General features: G+C 39.4%; 1 non-coding gene across 1 annotated transcript; it reads left to right on the forward strand.

The window, feature by feature from the left end:
* The first annotated feature begins 21,374 nt into the window (after positions 1-21,374).
* On the forward strand, positions 21,375-21,481 carry LOC141639844 (small nucleolar RNA R71). Its single transcript, XR_012542707.1, has one exon. It is a non-coding gene; the product is annotated as a small nucleolar RNA R71 (small nucleolar RNA).
* Positions 21,482-23,848: the final 2,367 nt, after the last annotated feature.

Consider the following 23,848-nt stretch of genomic DNA (forward strand, 5'->3'; position numbering starts at 1 on the left):
ATCATACAAAGCATATTAAACCCAACAAATAGAACATAACAAGCCCATAATTGAATTATAAGGAATCCAACAAAAGAATATGTGAAGGAGCAATATTAAAGATTTACGTTATACGAAATACGAGACCGATATATATTTAATTATATTTTAAATAAACCGAGTTAGCGCCTAAACGATTTATAAACACGACTAGCCCCGATTACCAAACATAGCTAGCCCTACTAAAGTCAAATGAGCCCAACAAACTAAATCGAATAAGCCCAATAAATAAATAATGTCAAGCCTAACAAATATAATATGTCAAGCCTAACAATGAATTATGTCAAGTCCAATTAAATTAACATGTCCAAGAACGATATTTAACGAGTCACGTAATATAAAACACGAGTCGGAAATTTGAATGATTGAAACAAACACATGTGAAGCCAAACAAACTACCAGACACGACTCGAGAGTGGACTTTGGGCAGCCATTCCCACGTCCCTACCAACCACGTGACCAAGCTAGGCTGCTGGCCAGGCGGGGCAGGTCACTGCTCAGGCTAGCCGTGATGAAACAAGCCACACGACCCCTGTTCAGTCCTCACACAACCACCCTTTTGCTCCCAACATCAGCCAAGAACAGCCACAGACACCCGCCAAAGCCCACTCGTACACACCCGTCCTAAAATAGTCTCACGAACTCCCCCCTGTCACGGTTTCAATATGAAGTCGACAACCCATACCAGCTCAGTTTTCAGACGGAATGCAAAGTAGGATTGAGACGGAAGTAAAGCGCAGCTAAACAAGAATAACACTCACCAACCTTAACTTAACCCAGCTCGAAATTCATGTAAAACAGTCCGATTCAATGGGTATTTTAAGACGGAACCTCGACACAATATCTTCATGAACTCAACCAGAGAACCCGAGCATAAAGACAGAAGTGGCGAGACTGAAAATGAGCATACAAAGAACGGAAACTTATCAAACAAAGACACATAACACGACACTTAAGACGGAATTTCGACATTTTCGTCGAGTAACCTATCACCGTTACCTGTCTTTGATCTCATAAACGTCCAAGGAACCGCCCAAGGGTGATTTTAAACCCAAAATGGAAGAGATTAGTTCAGAAACCGCATCTTTTGAAAGACGACCGAAATGGGACAGGTGAAAGCTTGGCTCTTTTTTATATAGAAAGAAGGAGAATGAAGAGGGGAAGCTAATTGTACAAAAATAATGGAATTTGGTTGAGAAAAGGAGATGAAATCTGGGTTTGAAGGTCCAAAATGGTGTTTGTACGGTTCTATTGTTTGATGTTGTTGTTGCAGGTGAAGTTGTTGTTGTTTGCTGGTAAACCGCAAAAGAAAGGAAAAGGAAGAAAGGGAATGAAGGGGAGGTGGGGACGGGAGGTGTGTGAGTGAGGGAGTATAATAATAATAATAATAATAATAATAATAATAATAATAATAATAATAATAATAATAATAATAATAATAATAATAATAATAATAATAATTATAATAATAATAATAATAATAATAATAATAATAATAATAATAATAATAATAATAATAATAATATATAATAGAGATATTTTAAAAGTAGAGTGTAGGATGTTAGGTGGGTGTGATGTGTTGTCATTATAGGATAGGTCGAGAAAGGTTAGTCTCACAAGTGAAAATGTGACGGTCTATGGCTAGACGGAATTTAAGACTCGAATTATTATTATTACAGTCACTATTATTATCCGACCAAAAATATGTATACATTTATTATTATATAAACCATGCCTTAAAGATATAATTTAATCGTACGTATTTTTATATAAACGAGCTTTTATATAATACGTCTATAAAAATCGTGTTTGACATAAAATTAATTAAATCGAATAATTCAAAAATATGAAATAAAGTAATCGAACATTTTAATAAATTTAAAATGTCAAAATGGAAAATTCGCGGGTGTTACAATCACCCTACCTTTTAAAAAATTTCGTCCTCGAAACTTGAAAATAGAAATGAAAGGTTATTTAAAATAAAACTGAAACTGGAATCGGTAACCAAAACATTTAAAACGTTACTTATCGTAAGAATTAAAATTCTTTCAAAAGTTTCAACTAGAATTTTCCGACAGAACCAAGTCGAAAGGCAAATCATTTGTATAAATAAAATCAACACTTTCAAAAACATTAACGGAGAGTTTTCAAAAGTATGAGTCTCATTCATGGAACGAAATTGCTCTTGTCGTGCACACAAGAACGCTAACTTTCCAAGTCAAAGACAAATTTAAACAAAATCAATTCGCCGACAAGCTTAGAACAAGTTATCAAACGTCTCCAATAATGAGTTCTAACATCCGGTCAATGTCAAAATCAAAAGAAAAAGGTAATTTACCCAAGTTTTCTTTTGCAAAAGTCAAAATAGAAATGAAGATTTCACCTTTAAACTCAAAAGGGAGGCAAGTTTGTGAAAAGGTAACATCAAACTTTGACAAAGAAACCATAAACAGATCAAGGTTAACAGAAATTGGATGAAACTTAAGGAAACCTCGGGTTTAGCAATTAAAATCATGATAAAGAAGTCTATACTCAAGGAACAAATATGGAGTTAAATCAAATTTTCATTTTCAAATCCTTAAAATAGGTAAGGTTTTTTTTTTTTTTTTTTTCAAAAGTAACATCAACTTTTAACAACGTATCAAAACTGGTAGCTTGAAATATTTAGGGATTGTATGGAATGAAAAGCAATTTAGACAACATAAATACCAGGTACGCTAAGAGAGTCCAAACTTAACCAACAAAAAGAGCTATGATGAACTTCATAGGGTAAGAATTGAAGTCAAAACAATAAGAATGTCAAGGGTAGAGTCTTTAAAGGTCACTAGCATCCAACTTAAGGAAGGAGCACGATGAAGCGAGGAAGAGAGGTATGAACGATAACGCTTATGGCCAAAGAAGAAGGGGAATTCGACAACAAGGAAACGCCAGGTACTCAAACCTCAAACAACAACATCATCCTAAACGGTCCCGAAAACTTTCTAACAACAAAACTCATAACCACAACACTCCCAAGGATTTCCTCAAATCACTTATGTTACTTCACCCTAAGCAATTCCATGAAACAAGGCACTCCACTATAAGTGTAATCTCATCACTCCAAATCCTCAAACATCCACAAACAATTTCTATAAGATCAAGGTCAAGGTTTCCAACAAAGCTATACTCATATCCAACTAGTGTCAACCATGAGTTTCTCAAAATGGTAAAACCCTCAATCAAAAATCCCAATACTAAGCTCTAAATTCCAGAAAAGGGTTCCTCAAATATTCCACAAGGTTCTCATTTCAAAACAAGGTAGTAACAAGTCAATCCAAAGTTTTCTTTCATGAAAGTCCACTCAACTACCCTCATTTACAACATCATCCCATCATCTCAAGTACTCAATACAACCCCTCAAGTTTATAAAACCATAGGACAAATACTTCTCAATATCAAGTATCTCTCGACTCAAGAACTCTCATGAGTCAACTAATATCAAATCACATCACCGATACATTATGGTCATCGATATCCCAAGGTATATCCATTCAAATACGATATCCTAGAACTTACTTACCATCGAGTTCCCAAGAGACAAGGTCTTAGTTGTAACAACGCTTTACCATCTTAAACTTCCTAAAACCATAAATTGAAACTATGTTTTTTAACCTAACAATTGGTGTCAACCATACCATTATCCTTTCTAGTTACTAAAACAAGCGCTAAGACTTTCCAACATTGTATCTTACTCCCACTCTCATACCATACCTCAAGTAGTAATCAATATCACTCACTTAGACTAACTAATAATCCCACCATTAGCTTTTCTCATATGGTTACACACATTTTCAATCTCTCATGTCCAAAGTGATTATGGAAGCCAGTCAAAAACTCGACTTACTTAGTCAATCCTATATCCTCAAATCCACCATTCAATTTCATCCACCTTAGGTCAAGTACTAAGCACTAGTATCCCAAACATAAAAAACAAAGCCAGGTTCTATAACCTTAGTAACCAAGGAAACTCACACTTGACACACAAAATCCACCAATCAAATATACTCAATTTATCAAGGATCTAGGTATAAGAACCATCAAGTATGTCTCATCACACTACCTAGTCTTTCCAACATCAAATCCTCTCAAAACTAGGGTTATGGGTTAACCACAAACAAACTCCTCAAAAGTCAAATTTTCCAACCAAGGTCAACATTCCTCAACAAAAAGAGTACCATCAAAAAGCGTTAAGGAAGGATAAGTAAAGAACAAAGCACAAGTTAGGGTACAAGAGCAGTTTTCAAAGTAAAATAGAAGAGAGTTTAGAATAAGGATAAGCACAAGAGATAAGGAATAAGACAAAGTACACAAAGAATGAGAAACATCTTCGAGGACGTAGAAGCATTCTTCAAAGGTTGAACAAATCTTCAATCCCCGGCAATAGGCCCCAAGTCTTGATCGTAATGCGGGTAAGCTCATGGTATGTCGATCCAAGAGCACAACAATAATTGACAATCAACAAACATGTTAGAACCTAAGAAAGAGCAAACACAATACAGACTACCACCTTAGGTCCTTAAGTCTACCCATCTCTCCTTTATTATTTAAGGTCAAGTTCAATTTAAATTTGGGGTACACATGTGTGCGTCGGGAGCAACATAGGCTCTGATACCAACTGTGACACCCCGCGATAACGCGAAATAAATAAGTAATAAATTAAAGCGGAAATTTATGAGATTTTAAAATTTTTTTACTACTAGTTAAAGATTAACACGCGGGTGCCAAAAATAAAAGGAAACAAATATAATAATAGACAAACTTAGGTTATTACAACCCAAGTCTAGAAAGCGGACAAAAGATATCCCACGAATGAACAGATAAGGGGTTTCTAAACAAGCAAACTAAGGTCCAAGGGTTTAGTTCTCGCTAGCCCACACGTCTTCCCCACGTAAGCATCTTCACCACATGTCATTCATGTAAACATGAACGCCACAATCAGTGGGGAGTAACTCAAGGTTCTCCCAGCCATAAAATGTCGAAACGAACATAACAGAAAACTAAAACAGGTAAGTCATGCAAAATACTTACAAAAGATATGAATATCAAGTTTATATATAAACATGACAGTTAAATGAGATGGAACAAGACAGATCAACATTAGCATAATAAAGATTTAACTAATCATGTGAGACAATTAAATAAGATGAAAGACAAGAATAAGGTCATTTATACAAAGGCACACATTTCCAGGAAATACGACATAGATATGAAATTAGAATCCAAAACATGTGAAGCAGTTAAGTAAGAGGTCAATCAATGCAAATTACAGGAATAGAAACCGTAGCCATTACTTGAAAAACTATTTAGCAAACATTGCACGGGACGTGGCTACTAATGTCGCATTCATACTTATGGCTTGCATCTCACCATAAAAATGGATGGGAACATCAATCCCGACGATCATATCGCAATTATGTAGATACCTCTTTCTGCACCTCTCGCCAACCACCCGGTGATGATTGGGCCGCATGTTTGGTACGCGGAATGATTTGTGACAGTTCGTAAGTTTATCATCAAGTGATTGCTCAAACACTAATGTCTACCTCTTAGTTGTCATCTACGCGCCGATACGGTCGTTTTGACAGTAATTAGAGTACATTTGGAGTCCGGGCCTAAAACCGTCTTCATTTTTTGACAACCGTTAAATCCCGAGTCAGAATGTTCTGGAATGTTCCGGATATTTCTATTCCATATTTTATAAATATTTCACAATCTTTAATCTTTCGTAAACAATTTCCCGTAATATTCATACAAAATATTAAGGAAAACCAAATTATTCCGTCATTCCATAACTTAAACACGGAAATCTTTCTTCCGCAAGAGGAAACCATTTGGGAACAGATGCAGCAGGTGCTGCGCCTCTTCCAAGAGACGCAGTTACTGCTGCGCCTCTTCCAAGAGACGCAGTTACTGCTGCGCCTCTTCCCAGGTCCTTTTCTGCGTATTTCTTGTATCTTTTTCATATCTTTCCGAGATTCACTTCCAAAGTCTTTCCGAAAACCCTATTCCTTCACGTGATTAGCATAAATAGGAGCCTTCGCTCCTCATATTTCTCATGCGAGTGTCCGCCCTTCTCTTCTCCCTTTGCATTCTAGACCTTTGTTCTTACTTTTTGGCGTCTACGTGCTTGAACATTAGACCACGTAAGCTCGGATCGTTATGAGTACCAGCCTCGTTTGCATGACCGACCAATTTGACCAACTCCACAACTAATAAACTTAATTAATCTAATCGTTTTCCTCTTACGAGGGCACTTTCGTCTACATTCGAGTCGAGCATCACTAATCGATAACTTAGTTCATCTCGTTTCGTCAAACATGTAAGTCTGAGGGTGTAAATCTCTCTTTTATTTATTGTTCTTTACTTTTTATCATCATTAATGTAAGGTTTATGTCGAAAACACCTTGTTAAAACCGATTTCTAAAACCGTGCTTCAAAACCCTTTTTACGGATTTCCAGAAGACAGATCGTCGAGAAAGGACGCAGCAAGAATCGCTGCGCCTCTTGAAGGAGCGATTCTCGCCGCTGCGCCTCTTCGTGAGGCTACCGCAGTTCCTGCTTCCTTTCTTCTTCCTTCGTCCTCTGTAATTCGTTCTTTGTTTGTTTTCGTTTGTTTTCTTTAATTCTTTGATATGATAGCATAATAATTTCATCTGTATAATATTGTTCATCATTAACACGTCTAATCCATCATTTAAATTCGACTTAAATCCCTTATAATCTCATATTTGCGGGTTTTCGTCATTAAACTCAATCCGGGTTGTAGGAATTCGATTTGTTCATATCGGGTTTCTGGAATTCGATCTTTGATATATTTTCATCTGTCTTTTGTCGTTTTCGTCATTAATTTGTCGTTAATTTGTCATATTTAACCTATTTAGTTCACCCATGTCACTAATCAATCTTTCATTCATGTAAATAATCCGTCTTTAATCCGTCTCATCCTTGTTTTATTGCTTTTATGACCCTCATTCACATGTAAATAACGTGTTAATCACTTTCATCCGAGTAAGTATATTAATTAACCATTAAAATCATCAATTTACATTAACGATTTGCAGTTCCGGCTTCACACCCAGAACTCACCCTTGGAACAGACGCAGCAACTGCTGCGCCTCTTCCAAAGGGCGCAGTCCTGCTGCGCCTATTCAAGGTTGATTTCTGCCTCTGAAGTCCGTTGTTGCTAGACCTAGTTTAATTAGTTTACGTATAATTAACTATTAACCGTATTATCACCCACTGATCTATTCGTTAATTCTTCCTTTTATTCTTTTTCTCAATTCATCCGTTTTAAAGGTATTTTCGACATAAATCCATGAACCCAATGTAATTATTGTAATTTTTCATTGTTGTAATTTTATTTATTATATTTTTTGTATCATTTGTATGCCTTCACATGTAATTGAACTTAAATCCTACTTCGACATTAATTGTATGTTAAATTACGTGTTTACCGACTTAGTCTATTCTTCACATGCTAGGACTAATACGTACCCTCACCCCTTACTCCAGATCTCTGTGAACATCCGTGTTCATTGGCATCCACGAGAGTCATTCTAGACATAGAATGCTAAGGGTAACGATTGCTTGGTGTTCATGTCTCTACTTTGTGTCTTGACATGGCACGAGGTATTCGAACGGTTCCAAATTCCCATAAAAATTGGTGGCGACTCCACAAAAATGCAAACGCTTGTTCTCTCTCCCAAGCGCCCCCGTGGGCCCATTGTCCACAGTTTGGCGACTCCGCTGGGGATAATACACTTACGTGTACCCAAGGGTGAAACTTGAACAAGGTTAGGGAATAGTTTGTACAAGACAATTGTCGATTTTCATAACTCGGTCTTCCTAGATCGTTTCATTCGGCCTTCCTAGGCCTAACCCAACCCATTCGACCAATCATCCCGTCTAAACGGTCCTAATTCTTATTTGGGCCTAAGGATGGATAGCGATTGACGTCACCCATACCATGATGCTTACTCTTGTTTGTATCAAGGACTTTCACTACTTGAGGAAATGGACTAGGAATCGGCCTTACTCTTGTTCGGTACGAGCCTCTCCACAGACTTCAGGTTTGATCGTTCGGTATGGCAACCCACCCTTTGAACCAAATCCCTTTTAAATGCACTCAGCATCCCGTTACAATGCTTGTATAAATGTTTGTACCTTATGTGATCACCATTTCTAAACGAAACCATGACGATTTTTGTAAAAATCAAAACCTATTTTTAAATGAAAATTTCGAAAAGGGCCATTAATTAGCGCAAAACCCAGTCAAAACTCTGTCCGTTTGTCGAGTCAAAATTTCGGGCCCCAAGCCCATTTCAAAACCTCACTTCGAGTCCACTCCTATAACTACACTATAGTTGACTAGGATACACATTTTCAAAACCTTGTCTTTTCTTCCAAGCTCACTCAACACAAGTGGCACACACCCACTTCACGAGTCAACTCATTTCTTCTCTTAGCAAGTGTGTTAGAATGGTCGATCGTGTTTTCATTCGTCGTCGATCTCTTATCCAGTTTTCAAGATGCCTGAAATAAGTGACGCGAACTTCAATCAACTTCAAGATGGTAATGATCGAATCCTAGCCGCACTAGCTCAAATCCAAGTTACCCAAGATCAAGTGTATGATCGCCTCGACACCATCGAAGGCCGGATCTACGCCGTAGAAACGAGGATCCCTCCTCGATAAAGTGAAATCGTTGATGACTTCGTGAATGACTTTAGGGACGACAGCCCTCCCATGGGTGTGACTGCAGCTGAGAAAAGACTCCAATACTTAGAGGAGCAATTGATGTATCTTAAAGGGGATGATATTTATAGGGAGAATAATCGCAAGTATGAGGCCGTCAATTCCAAATTGCCAACCAACTTCAATATGACGGATATCCCTAAATTCAAGGGGCACGAAAACCCTTTGAACCACATCCGTGCCTTCAAGGATTACATGTCTATCAAAGGCATCAAACCCGAGATGTTCTTAAGGATCTTTCCTTCGTCTCTTGACACCATCCCAAACAATGGTTCTACTCTTTAGAACACAAGAAGATCGCCACTTGGGAAGATGCCGCAATCGAGTTTTCTAAGCAATATGCGGATAATGCCGAGATCCAAGTTAACATGCGCACCTTAGAGGTTCTTACCCAAAATGACAAAGAAGGATTCACCGACTTCCTAAGTAGGTGGAGGAAGACTAGTACCCAACTAGTTGAACGCCCGGATGAGGCTACCCTTGTGGAGAAGTTCGTGGACAATCTCAAACCCATCTATGCCAATCATTTGAGGTTCCAAAACATCAAAACTTTCAAGGACTTAACCGTACTAGGAACAAGGATCGAAGATGACATCCGTAAAGGGCTCTTGTCCAAAACAATAGGTCGAGGATATCAGGGCTCAACTAGTCGTTCTTATGGCTCCACTAGCAAGACTGATGAGGTTAACCTTCTCGAGCCATCCAAGAAGAGTACCCCACCAAGGAAATTCACAAATCTTGGGGACACTTACTCAAACGCTCTAAAGAGGTTAATGAAGCAAGGCAAACTCTAGCCCATAAGACCTACTCCCGAACCCGAAAATAAATCCAAATTCTGGGATGAGAACTCGTACTGTGAATACCATAGGGGCAAGGGGCATGACACAGAAAAATGCTACAAATTGAAAAATGTGCTTCAAGACATGATTGAAGATGGCCGACTACCAATACCGCCGGGAGGTAAACCCAACAACACTCAGAACCCTCTTGGGATTCTAGTGATCACAAGTGAAGAATCTACCTTAGATTGTTCACACCTCATTTCTCCAATTGAAGATGAGATCCATGCGATTGAGAATGAAGGGTTCTACTCTACCATCTCCCCAACCATTTCCGACTTCATCACATGGGCAAGGAGTGTGGATAGGAAAGTTTGGGAATTAGAAAATGTGGTGACAACTTTACATGACCCCAACGTGACACCTAAAGAGCATGTGCCACTAATCTTCTCTCAAAATGCTACTATACAAGAAATAGTCGCCGTGGTTGATAAACTAGTCGACCAAATCACACGACTTGAAGACAAAATCATGAGAATGAGGGAACTAGCTACAATCAATGGAGTTTGGGCTGATGATGATGAAGATGAGTATGTCATTGAAAACTCCCTAGTCAAAGAAATAGTCCAAAATGGTGAAGACCAAGATGTGGACCACCTAACTCGTTCGGGCCATCCATGTCAAAATACTACTCAAAATGGTCCAACCAACGTTGTCACACCAAATGATAACGAAGATGACTCCACTGATCATTTGCTCAAGGAATTACAGAAGACAAAGGCTGATCTTTCAGTCTGGCAACTAGTAGCAAGCTCTTTCCCACATCGCCAAGCTTTACTGCAAGCTTTGGCCAAGCTAAGTGTAGCACATAACTCCACACCCGAAGATGTAGTCAACTTGGTCTTCCAAGAATCACCGAAGCTAAGTAATCCTATTACTTTCTCAGACGAAGATTTGCCACCCTTTGGCGCCAGTCACAACTTGGCTCTTTACATCACCGTCATTTGTCTAAACAAGAATGTGCCAATGACCTTGGTAGATGATGGCTGCGTGGTCAACGTCATACCCCTCAAAACGGCATACAAATTAGGCATGAAAGAGTCGGATTGGACCCCTACCAATCAAGGTGTTCGCGCATATTATGGTACACGACGAAAGGTAGTAGGACTCGTTAACCTAACCATAGCCACATGGCCAATTGAGCGAAAGGTTAACTTCCAAATAGTGGACATTGAAGCTTCCTTCAACATACTTCTAGGAAGGCCTTGGATTCACGCTTCCAAAGCGGTGACATCCACCCTGCATCAAAAGATCAAGATACCACTAAATGGCAAAGTGGTGACGATCACTTCGTCACCCATCAAGGCAATAATCGAAAAGAAGTCAAACAATCAAGTCCTTGTGGATCCAGTATATGAGCTTGGGGGCTTCCAAAGCATAAGCGTCATAGAAAGTGAATTAGCACCCTTATACTACGATCCCTACTCCAACTTGGTGGTCAATCACAGACTCAAATCCCAGGGATACTTCCCTGGAATGCCTTTGAACCCTATCCGAAGAAATACCTTCGCACCCTACAAGGAAGGCAACTCAAAAAGGGTACCACTTGGACTAGGGTACAAACCCACCAAAGAGGAAGTTCTCGAGATGCTTGCTCAAGTTCAAAACCGTAAGTACGTAGGAGTCCAAATGCGACCCTATCTCCCTACCCTAAACGGATACTTCGTTAAGGAAGGAAGTCTAGAACTCTTTCACGGATTTCCCGAGCCTTGGCACTATCTCGAAAGGAAGCTAGCCGGAATCGAGATCTTTCATGATTGCTACTTCATTCCTCCGGAAACGGTTCTCAAAGCTCGTCAAGCACCTTGCTTAGACGAACAAGCTGTTAGTCTATTGTTTGGAGAAGATCGATTTGTTAGAGCCGCGCAGGATGAGATCATTACCATGATACTTCAAGACGATCACTTCAACCCTACCGTGTTAATCACAGAAACAAACGCGAATCAGCAGAAAGGATGGAGAAAATCAATCCAGTGGACCAACAATCAAGGAAGACTCTTCAAGCTCACCACTGGAGAAGGAGAGATGTTCAAAGGAGAACCAGAAGATGATGAATTCGAGTCAGAGTCGGAGTAGGAGTCTAGAGAAGTCACTAAGGAGTCTCCTCTTGTCGTCATCCCCATTCCCTTTGTTTCTCCTAGCTTAGGCTCAAGTAGTAACAGTAGTTCGGGAAATGTCCCAACCACTGTCCCTTTACCGCCACTGACCACAGATCAGATGGCTTCTTTGTTTCAACTTTTCTCAAACTTTAATATGAATAAATCGAGTTCTCGCTTACTCTTTGTGTTATCTTGAGTGCGATTCTTTTACGATGATACCGAGGATGACCAAGACCCGGACTCAATCGAAATACCTCCCTACGTAGCCAAGGAAATACTACAGGAAGGGGAAGGGGGACCAGTAATAGAGAATACCGAACCCATCAATGTAGGAACCGAACTAGAACCCCAAGAACTTAGGATAGGGACTACCTTGAGCTCTACCGAAAGGGCCGACTTCATAGACCTCCTACACGAGTTCAAAGACGTTTTCGCGTGGTCTTACAAAGACATGCCAGGGATCGACAGGGATATCGCCGAACATAGAATTCTGATTAAGCCAGGTTTCAAGCATGTAAAACAGAAGCTTCGTCGAATGAGAACAGAATGGGCTCTCAAAATTAAGGAAGAAGTCGATAAGCAATTCAAAGCCGGGTTCATCAAAGTTTCCGAGTATTCTGACTGGGTAGCCAACATGGTACCTGTACCCAAAAAGGATGGGAGAATCCGTGTTTGTGTTGATTTTAGAGACTTAAACAAAGCAAGTCCTAAGGATGACTTCCCTCTAATACCACATATTGACATATTGGTGGACAATACTGCAGACCACGCATTACTATCCTTCATGGATGGGTATTAGGGTTATAACCAAATCAAGATGGCCATAGAAGACATGCATAAGACCGCATTTGTCACTCAATGGGGAACCTATTGCTATACGGTAATGTCGTTTGGGTTAATCAACGCCGGAGCTACATATCAACGCACCGCAACTACACTCTTACATGACATGATGCACAAAGAAGTTGAGGTATACGAAGACGACATGATTGTCAAGTCCAAGGATAGAGAGGGGCATATTGCGAATCTTCGCAAATTTTTCGCAAGGCAACGAAAGTACAACATGAGGCCAATCCTCAGAAGCGCGCATTCAGAGTAACATCTGGCAAACTCCCGGGATATGTGATCGAGGCCATTTCGTGTTCACAATTAAGCATATGTGGTCGTTGGTCAATGGTCGATACAAAACACAATTTATACTTCACAAACAACTCTACAATTAGTAAAGAGGCAAGTAAAGGTCGGATCCCAAGGGACGGGTATTGAAATGAGAATTCTATTGTAACTAGTAGTGTCTAGGGGTGTCACAAATTGAGTTGGTGTAGAAGGTCACTAAACTAAAAATAGCAATGAAAATAAACTAGCAAGATGAATAAAATAAGGGGTGTAAACAATTGATTAAAAGCACTAGGGTGTCATGGGTTCATAGGGGATTCATGGGATATGATCATACAAACATGTTCTCAAATTATAAGCAAGCAATTATTGTTGTGATGGATTGAGTTGGGTTATATCTTACCATCCTAGGAAAGTTTGGGTCCCGGGGCCGAATCGATTAGATTGTACAACACCTACAAGTCGACTTAATCTTTCCTACTCAACACATGCATGGTCTAACAAGACTCGAGTTGGGTTATGTCTTACAAGTCAAGTTGAAAGGATAGAAGATGATAGTAAATGCAAGGATTCATAGGCTTAGCATTTCATCAAATATAACATGTGCATGTATTAAGATCAAAACAAGCAAGCAAATAAGATATGAAAGCATATTGATTTAAGCATGAATCATTCCCCATGTTGGTTTCCCTAATCACCCATTAAACCCTAGCTAAGAGACTACTCACTCATTATCATATTGATCATGCTAGAAAGGTTGTCAATCATACTAACATAATGAAACATGATGAATAAATGAAAGTAATTAACAATAATTAAAAAGGGATTAAGAGATTATACCTACTAATGATTCCAATAATAAAGCAAGAATAATAGAAGTACTTGAATCCTAGATTGAGAGGTTGTCAATCTCCCAATAATAACCCAAATAATCTTCAATTGCCCAAAATAAAGGAAGAACAAGAGAGAGATTAAGGAACTAAAACTTGGATTAAAACTTGATTAATACTTGATTACAATATTGAAGAGAGATTTGATTGATATTAACTACACTAATTATTGATAAGAAGAACATGCTCCTCTAATTAGACTAATGGGGTATTTATAGTGAAAATTAGGGAGGATGCATTAGGGTTAACTAAGGGCTAAACTAGTAATTACACTTTTTAAGTTGAGCAAGGAGAATCCGGTATTTTTCCGAGAGAAGGGCTTCTCTTTTCGTAGCTTGAAGAATGAAAATCGTCTTTGTCATTGAAATCCGTGCGGATCGTAGTCGGGACGGCCGGATTTGGGCTGGGCAATCCGAGCGGATTCAGGAGAGGGACGCTCGGATTGTTGAGGGGGAATCCGAGCGGATTCCAAGGTGGGACGCTCGGATTGGGCTGGACGGACGGGCGGATTTGGTACAATCCGTTCGGATTGTAGTTCAGCGTCAATTCTTCTTCTTTTCTTCCCTTTTCTTCATAAATTCCTTGGGGATTTCCTCGGGGACTCAAGGATCCTTTCCTCAACATTGTTCTTCTACTATGATATGTACAAAGGCCTTCTAGTCTTGTCTCTTCTTGATGCTTGGTCATTGAATACAATCAATTTAGCCTCGTTTTGCCATGAAAATGCAAGATTCCTACTCCTTTCCTACCAAGGGATCAAAATCTCAAAGAATATGCAAAACAAAGAACTAAAGATAAGAAATGACCCAAATAGGTACTAAAAAGCATGGAAACAATGGTAATTCGGGGGCTAAATATGCGCCAATTATGGTCACATCAAATATCCCCAAACCGAACCTTTGCTCGTCCCGAGTAAAGAGGTGACAAAGACTAGGACCAATACTAACCTAACCTAATAATAATAGCCGATATGAGACAATTAGCGGGTCTCACTCCGCCCCTTCAACTCACAACAAGACAACCATGAGGTAGGATGCCTTCTTGCAAGGCAAGGTGGGTCTTGCCAAAATGGCGACACATCCAAACATTAAAGCACACAAAACAAGTAATGGATGCATCTACAAAAAGAATAGCCACTTTCCTCATCTAAGTGGCGGAAATTATCTACAAGGGAAGCAATTCAAGGGTACACAATCCTTCATAGATGCAATTTGTTCAAACTACTAGGCCTAGAAGGATACCAATAAATCACCTCCAAAAGGTGTCAAGCTAGGGTACCTTTGTCCTCAATCGTTAAATGCTTTTGTCAAGAGTAGACTCCCTATGGCGTTAGAAACACTGGAGGATCATGGAATTCCCCCTCTTGCCTAGACAAGAAGAAGGGTCGTCCCCTCTCTACCATGCACAAAAATGGATACGATGGATAAAGGGATCAATAGATATTTGAGTTTCACTTTGGGAGTTTGCTTTTGTTTTTGTTTTCCCCCCCAATTTCATGTGGCATTTGACAATTGAGAACACTTTCTTGCCATTTCTTTTTGATTTTTGGCATTTCAACACTTGACAATTTTTCAACTTTTTGCATTTCTTTTTGAACATTTTCAAAGTCACCCCAATTAGTAACGAGGGTGCCTTGTATTTGAAGCTTAGGAGTTCTATTTTTGCTCCTCTTTTCATTTGATGCATTTTTGCAAACTTTCTTTCACTTTTCATTTCTTTGAACTCAAATTGATTTCTTTTTGTGCCCATTCCCTTTGATGACAAAAGTGTGGTAGAACATGGATGAATGATGGAAGTATGCATGGTTTCAAGGGTCACCTTGGAATAAACGGTAGCCAAGGAGTTATCACACCACAAGGTACTCTTGACTAGGCCTTAAACCATGGGTCAAAGGATACTAGCATGACACATCCTAGGGTGTTTTACAAGCATTCTAACAAGTAAAGTCTTAAGAATAAAAAGCATCTACTAGGGCCTATATACACTTGTCAAGCTTCCCAAATAGACGGTTTCGCAAAATTTTTCTAATCATGCAAACTACATGCCATGATGCAACTAGCATATACACATCCTAATGCATATGATTCTACCAACTAATATGACATATAAACTAAATGCAAGTCCTAAGTTCACATTGTTTTACCGCATCAATCAAAATAAAGCCACATAGTCATTAACATAAAGAGGAAAAAGGAGATTGGAAAGATCATACCATGCGGTCTTCAATATCCTCATGTCTCGGATGTGGCGTAGTCAATCAAAGTGAACAAGGATAAAACAAACACAATATATACAAGACAATATATACAAAGGAAATGAACTTGTTTTTGGTTTTTCAATTTTTTCAATTTTTTTGATTTTTGAAATTTTTCAATTTTTATGGTTTTTGAATAAATGTTAAGTGTTAGAATTCCCATCCCCACACTAATATGGGCATTGTCCTCAATGGCCAAAATGATGGAAATTATGCAAAAATGATGCATGATTTCTATACTAAATGCAATTCTACACTAAGCTATACTACATGATGCATGGTTTTTGTTATGACGGAGAGGATAATTTAGATTACCTCCCGTTGTGTATGCATCAACTTCCCCAAACCAAATGAGACACTATTGCTAATGTCAAAGCATTGGGGTAGTTCATGCACACACTATGCTATGCATGAGACTAGATTGTCATTTTGGATTTTCAAAAATGGGAACAAAAAGTAAGAACACCTCAATGGAACCGAGGTGTGAGTCCTTTGATGTTGCTAGGACTAAACCAACAATGATCAAAATGAAATAAAATACAAAGATATATAGACAAACCATGGGAGTGTAGGAGTCTCCAAGGCTAGTCTTCCATCATGCTATCATCATCATCACTTCCCTCATGAGAAGTGGTCACATTGCCACTTTCCTTGGCACTTTCTTCATCACTTTCTTCATTATCTTGCTCATTATCTTCACCATCTCTTTCTCTATCTCCACTTGCTTCTTCCTCAATATTATCATCAATTTCTTCACCATTTCCAACAACCTCATTGTCTTCCACCACGTCCCTAGATGCACCCGGAAATAAGGCTTCTTTATCCGCCCAACTAGGCAAAGGACAAGATGGATCAAGGAGTCCTTGCCTAGCTAGATGTAGGAGGGGAGGATATTGAGCCAAATATGCATTCTTCCGATCTTCATAAGCTTGCTTGTGCATTGCTTGCATAAGAAGAGTGACATAGTCTTTCCCAATTTCAACTCCTTGCGGTTTGAACTCTTCATACACAAAGGGGTAAGGCGGTATAACAATGGAAGAGGAGGGGGTTTCATGATCACCCTTTTGTTGTTGAATGATGTACTCGGCTTCTTCGGATAGGGGAAGTAAATAGTTGGTCCGGTGGACACTTAGACGACAAATCTTTGTGGGTAAAGTGAATGATCGAGCCTCACTAGTAAGCCACCCATACTTGGTGTCAAGGGGATTGTGAGCAACCCACTTGAACTTGTTAATCATGATAGACATATCAATAAGATGGCCACCTTCCTTAGCCTTGTACTTGCTATCCTTATTGAAATTAGGATCAAAGTGCTTGGCTAGGACCGTGACTAGGCCGCCATTAACAATAACGGTTGTACCCTTCTTCCCACTATCTACATGGAGCCATCTATCAACCAATAGCCTCAAAGAATTGTAAGGCTTGGTATGAATTCTTCCAATATTCAAAGCCGATTCAAGGAGAATAAAATCAAGTCTTGTGAAATGATTGGTGTCTTTCCTAGCAATTATGGTATTTCCCACAACTTTGTGCCATACTCTTATGCCCGGATGATGGACCAAAAGAGCACGACAAGCATGAAAATCATCAAATTTCTTCCCGGAGATTGCCTCCCAAAGAGGCTCGGGGTCATACTTCCCATATTGCTTATGATATCTCGATTCATCGCTAAGACCCAAAATTTCACCCAATTCCTTAAAGGTAATGCGTCTACTAGTGTTAGCTAGACGAAACTCAAGATTTTCCCTATTTTCAACTTTTGTCACTTTTAAAGAACTTAAGAATTCCAAGACAAGGGAGGGGTATGTTACTTCCTTTGTTTCAAACAATTTCTTCAAACCCATGGCATTGAAAAAGGCTTTTGTTTGTTCAAGAACACCCAATTTCTCCAAAGCATCTTTACATATGAATTTGGTGGATTGAATTGATTTCATAGCAAACTTGGCAAATGTCTTTCTATGGGTATCGTAAATAAAAGTTACCTCCGAATAATGCAAGAGTTGATCGATTACCGGAGTAGAAGGTGATGCTCCCATAGAAGTTTGTTGTTGTTGTTGCACTTCCAAGTTTGGTGTTGCTACCACCATTGCCAAAGCTTTCTTTGTTTGGAGAGCTTTTTGCCTTTGAGAGAGAGCCATTGCTTTTGGTGCCGTTGTTGCCTTTGTTGCACCCTTTTTCCTTGCCATTTGATGAACTAACCAAGAAAAGAATCAAAAATCTTCAATTTGTAGAATGCCCAAATCGATTTGAAGGTGAAAGGCTTTGCCTTTATGAAATCAAAAATCGACTCAAAGGTTGAAGATTTTGTTCTTGGTTTTGATTGTTATTGAAGATGGAGTGATTGATTTGTTGTTTGAAGGATGGTTTGATTTGATTTTGAGTGGATTTTGTTGAGGGTTTTTGTTTTTGTGATGGAGAGGATGAGGGTTTTGATGTTGTGGGTAGTGTTTGTGAATGAATGAATGAATAAATGAAGGTAGGGTGGGTTATAAAGAAGTCGACAATTTCAAAACGCAGGGACAATCCGTGCGGATTGGGCGCAATCCGTGCGGATTCTGCAGCTTCAAAATTTTCAAAATCCCGCCTAGAGACGGGCGGATTCTGGGGAATCCGCTCGGATTCTTTTTGAGGGACGGGCGGATTTTGTGCGCAGACGGACGGATTTCAGTCCGAGAAATTTCTTTGTTTTCTTGACTTTCAAGACGGGCGTCTTGTATAAAAGACGGACGGATTCGTGAGACGGGCGTCTTTCCGAAATACGCTCGGATTCTTCAACGATCAAGAAATTTTCAATTTCAGCTCAGCCCAGACGGGCGTCTTCTCGCAGGACGCTCGGATTTTTGCGAGACGGGCGGATTATCGTGAATCCGCTCGGATTCTTCTCTGTTGTACACGTGTTCAGGTCCACCCGTGCACAAACGCAATCCCTTATCATTCTTTCTTTCTTTCTTTCAAATCTTGTGTTCTTCATTGTGGGGGCACTACTAAGGCATGAATAGCCTAGGCAATTGCCATCCCCACACTAAGGTAAAGCACTACACATCAACTAAAATTGTTAGTCCCTCCCTCACTTCTCTCTTACATGACAATTATTTTGATCAAAGTAAATAGAAATCCAAAAATGACAAAAATGCAATACAAGAATTGAAATGTAAGTTAGGGAGTTAGAAATATTTACAAGTGGTGGTTTAGGGAGGACTCCACCAAACTCTCATTCTTGATGAGATGTCAAGGGGGCATGTTCAAGGTGTTGTTGATGTTGCTCAACACCTTGAAGAAGTAATCAAAAGCTTGTTCATTGTTATGGTAGAGGTCCTCAATAGACCGTGCCCCTTGTTGTTGATCATGATCGATGGCATGCCCAATATAGGGATTAAAGATCCCTTCAAATTCGTCGTCCCAAAGACCACAAACTTCATTGAGTTGATCATTGAAAATCTCTTGCTTAGATGGAGACAACTCTCCCAATTTCTTCTCTTGGCCAATGAGGCCATCCTCTTCTTCCTTGGTTGATTTTGATGAGCTTTGCAAGCTCTCCTTGTCACAATTCACTTGCTCTTTGAATGGAGCATCTTCAATTTTCTTCCTCCATTGGAGTTCCGATTTCTTCCTTTCATCTTTTCGGCTATAATGATCAATCATGAAACATGGCTCATGCAAACGAGGAGCTCTCATGGTCTTGTCAAGATTAAAAGTTATGCTTTCATCTCCACTTCTAGAGTGAGCTCTCCATGTTTCACATCAATCACCGCACCCGCGGTGTGTAGGAAAGGTCTTCCTAAGATGATTGGAATGTTGGAATCTTCCTCCATATCAACAATGACAAAGTCCACGGGATGAAAAACTTCCCAATTCGCACGGGGACATCTTCCCATATCCCTAATGGTGTCTTCGTCGATCTATCGGCCATTTGAAGAGTGATATTGGTGCATTTAAGCTCTCCCATTCCCAACCTTTTACTTACCGAGTATGGCATGACACTCACACTAGCCCCTAGATCACATAAGGCTTTGTTGATCGTTGTGTCGCCAATGGTACACGGTATTGAGAAGCTTCCCGGATCCTTTAACTTTGGAGGTGAACTCCCTTGAAGTATTGCACTACTCACCTTAGTGAAGGCGATAGTCTCAAGTTTCCGGATCGACTTCTTCTTTGTGAGGATATCTCTCATGTACTTTGCATAGGCCGGTACGTGATTGATTAATTCCGTGAAAGGAATTGAGACTTCTAAGTTCTTCACAATTTCCATGAACTTTCCAAGTTGATCATCAAATTTGGGCTTGGCTTGACGACTTGGAAAAGGAAGTCTAATCACAATGGGCTCCTTTTCTTTGGCCTTGTCTTCATTTTTCTTTGAACTTTCTTCTTTTGATGATTCCCCTTCTTTGGGACTTTGCACAACAACTTCATTCTCACTAGCTTTCACAACTTCATCCTCAACTTGCTTCTTCGGTGCCTCATATCTTGTACCACTTCTCAAGTGAATGGCACTAACCGTTTCATGTCTAGGGGGATTACTTTGAGGTGGTAATTGCCCCTTTTGTCTTTGTGAGCTTGAAGATGCTAGTTGAGTCAATTGTGTTTCCAACATCTTGGTGTGAGCTAGAATGTTGTTGATGGTGGTATCCTTTGCTTGGCTATATTTTTGCATTTGAGTGAAAAATTCTTGTTGATTCTTTTGCATTTGGAGGACCGCTTTTTGGACATCAAAACCTTGGTCATTTTGGTGATTGTATGGATTTTGATTTTGGTAACCTTGGTTTTGATTGTAAAAGGGTCTTTGATTTTGATTTCTCATGGGTGGTGGAGTGTATGTTGTTTGAGGATTTTGAACATTTTGGCTTTTGTATGAGAGATTTGGATGGAACTTGGTGTTTTCATTGTAAAAATTTGAATAAGGGGTACCACTTTTGTAAGCTTGGAAAGCATTAACTTGTTCGGTTGTTCCCCTACACTCACTTGGGTCATGACCCAAAGTTCCACAATTCTCACATATCCCACTTGGGATTGATGAGGATGCCGTCATGGCATTGACATGATGCTTTGATGATTTTGAGTTTTCCTCAAGTCTAGCCATAGCTTGTTCAAACTTCAAGTTGATTGTGTCAATGTGAGCACTAAGTTGAGCACCCAATTGAGTAACGGAGTCCACTTCATGCTTTCCTCCTCTAGTAGCCTTGCGAGGCCTACTATATTGTGAATTATGGACCGCCATTTCCTCAATCTTGTTCCATGTTTGATTGTCATCAACTTCGGTGAACATTCCATTTGATCCCATATTGAGAATGTTCCTAGAATCTTCATATAAACCATTCCAAAATTGTTGCACTAAAAACCATTCGCTAAGTCCATGGTGAGGACATGAGCGACAAATACCTTTGAACCGCTCCCAAGCTTCATACAAAGATTCTTCATCCCTTTGCTTAAAACCCGTAATTTGAGCTCTTAGCATGTTAGTCTTTTCCGGTGGGTAGAATTATTTGTAGAAAGCTAGAGCTAACTTCTTCCAAGAATCTATTCCAAGGGTGGCCTTATCAAGGCCCTTCAACCATTGCTTTGCGGTGCCGATTAACGAAAAAGGAAATAAGACCCATCTTATTTGGTCTTGAGTCACGCCCGTTTGAGAGATAGCATCACAATAATCGCAAAAGGTTTCCATATGAGAATGAGGGTCCTCACTAGGCATTCCCCCGAATTGGCTCCTCTCAACTAGTTGGATGAAGGCGGACTTGGCAATAAAATTACCGGTGAGATGTTGCGGGGTAGGAGTACCATTTGGTAGATTCTCCTCGGTGGGTATAGAGTGTGACGAGAATTTAGGCATTGTAGGTGGATTTTGTGTGGTATTGTGTAATGGGTTCTCTTCTTCTTCTATTGCGAAAGGATTGACAAACTCACTAGTGGGTTGAACAACTTCACCAACACCTCCCAAATTCCTCCTAACAAGTCTCATATTATTCGTCAAGGTTCTTTCGATTTCACGGTCAAAAGGTAACAAATCTCTTTGTAACCTTCTAGACATGCAAAATATCAAACAACTCGAAAACAATTAGAACAAACCTTGAGGAGTTTTTACTTCCCCAAGGTGAAAAAGACACAACTAATAACAATAAAAGAAATCTTAAATCAATTAAACACCGTCCCCGGCAACGACGCCATTTTTGATCGAGGCCATTTCGTGTTCACAATTAAGCATATGTGGTCGTTGGTCAATGGTCGATACAAAACACAATTTATACTTCACAAACAACTCTACAATTAGTAAAGAGGCAAGTAAAGGTCGGATCCCAAGGGACGGGTATTGAAATGAGAATTCTATAGTAACTAGTAGTGTCTAGGGGTGTCACAAATTGAGTTGGTGTAGAAGGTCACTAAACTAAAAATAGCAATGAAAATAAACTAGCAAGATGAATAAAATAAGGGGTGTAAACAATTGATTAAAAGCACTAGGGTGTCATGGGTTCATAGGGGATTCATGGGATATGATCATACAAACATGTTCTCAAATTATAAGCAAGCAATTATTGTTGTGATGGATTGAGTTGGGTTATATCTTACAATCCTAGGAAAGTTTGGGTCCCGGAGCCGAATCGATTAGATTGTATAACACCTACAAGTCGACTTAATCTTTCCTACTCAACACATGCATGGTCTAACAAGACTCGAGTTGGGTTATGTCTTACAAGTCAAGTTGAAAGGATAGAAGATGATAGTAAATGCAAGGATTCATAGGCTTAGCATTTCATCAAATATAACATGTGCATGTATTAAGATCAAAACAAGCAAGCAAATAAGATATGAAAGCATATTGATTTAAGCATGAATCATTCCCCATGTTGGTTTCCCCTAATCACCCATTAAACCCTAGCTAAGAGACTACTCACTCATTATCATATTGATCATGCTAGAAAGGTTGTCAATCATACTAACATAATGAAACATGATGAATAAATGAAAGTAATTAACAATAATTAAAAAGGGATTAAGAGATTATACCTACTAATGATTCCAATAATAAAGCAAGAATAATAGAAGTACTTGAATCCTAGATTGAGAGGTTGTCAATCTCCCAATAATAACCCAAATAATCTTCAATTGCCCAAAATAAAGGAAGAACAAGAGAGAGATTAAGGAACTAAAACTTGGATTAAAACTTGATTAATACTTGATTACAATATTGAAGAGAGATTTGATTGATATTAACTACACTAATTATTGATAAGAAGAACATGCTCCTCTAATTAGACTAATGGGGTATTTATAGTGAAAATTAGGGAGGATGCATTAGGGTTAACTAAGGGCTAAACTAGTAATTACACTTTTAAGTTGAGCAAGGAGACTCCGGTATTTCTCGAGAGAAGGGCTTCTCTTTTCATAGCTTGAAGAATGAAAATCGTCTTGCATCTTGAAATCCGTGCGGATCGAGTCGGGACGGCCGGATTTTAAATTTGGGCAATCCGAGCGGATTCAGGAGAGGGACGCTCGGATTGTTGAGGGGGAATCCGAGCGGATTCCAAGGTGGGACGCTCGGATTGGGCTGGACGGACGGGCGGATTTGGTACAATCCGTTCGGATTGTAGTTCAGCGTCAATTCTTCTTCTTTTCTTCCCTTTTCTTCATAAATTCCTTGGGGATTTCCTCGGGGACTCAAGGATCCTTTCCTCAACATTGTTTTTCTACTATGATATGTACAAAGGCCTTCTAGTCTTGTCTCTTCTTAATGCTTGGTCATTGAATACAATCAATTTAGCCTCGTTTTGCCATGAAAATGCAAGATTCCTACTCCTTTCCTACCAAGGGATCAAAATCTCAAAGAATA

The sequence above is a fragment of the Silene latifolia genome, unplaced genomic scaffold (assembly GCF_048544455.1).
Source record: "Silene latifolia isolate original U9 population unplaced genomic scaffold, ASM4854445v1 scaffold_57, whole genome shotgun sequence".
NCBI classification, from domain to species: Eukaryota; Viridiplantae; Streptophyta; class Magnoliopsida; order Caryophyllales; family Caryophyllaceae; genus Silene; species Silene latifolia.